Source organism: Tenrec ecaudatus, chromosome 2, assembly GCF_050624435.1.
Source record: "Tenrec ecaudatus isolate mTenEca1 chromosome 2, mTenEca1.hap1, whole genome shotgun sequence".
NCBI classification, from domain to species: domain Eukaryota; kingdom Metazoa; phylum Chordata; class Mammalia; order Afrosoricida; family Tenrecidae; genus Tenrec; species Tenrec ecaudatus.
Window position 1 is genome coordinate 229196505 of NC_134531.1, and position 722 is coordinate 229197226.

The window sequence follows — 722 nt, forward strand, 5'->3', positions numbered from 1 at the left end:
AATCATTGTTCAAGCATGATGATTTATATCTGAGCAATAAAATACAAATTTGGAAGCATATCTATGATATAATATTATCTTTACAACTACTCTGAGAAAGGTTAGAGTAATATTAAAGCCTTTATTTTACAGAAGAGTGAGCTCATTCCCAAAGTATGCAGCAAGCTAGTAAAGGTGGATAGGTGCAAAGTAGCCACCTTTTAGTTTGCAGCTGAGTTATTTCTTTAACAACAGCATGTTCAGGTCTCCTTAACTTAGGTTTCAAACTAAGAATAAAACTAATTTTGTTCTTTTCAGGATATAAGATATATTACATCCTTAGTTTGCAAAAGTACGTTCCATAGAGCTAGTCTCTTTTAAAGATGCATCACATACTTTCTAAGCAAATAGAAATTCTGACACATTTATCTAAAAAATGTTTTCAATTGATCATATTTAAATGTCACTGTTATTTCCTCAATCCAATACAAAGTCATTTTAAAGCTAAGGTCCGCACGAATAGTTCAACTGTAAATCTTACATTTGTGCAACTTGGGTTAGGTATTTTTTAAGTGCTCATTTAACAGTAAGATAAACCGTTCAATAACTTTTCAAATGGTGTTAGGTCATTTTACATTAGAACGGTCAACACTCCAGAAAGCTAGTTGTTTCATATTTTCACTAACATTTAATATTGTTGATCATTTCAATTTAGTCATATTTGTATTTATAGCGTCATCTCA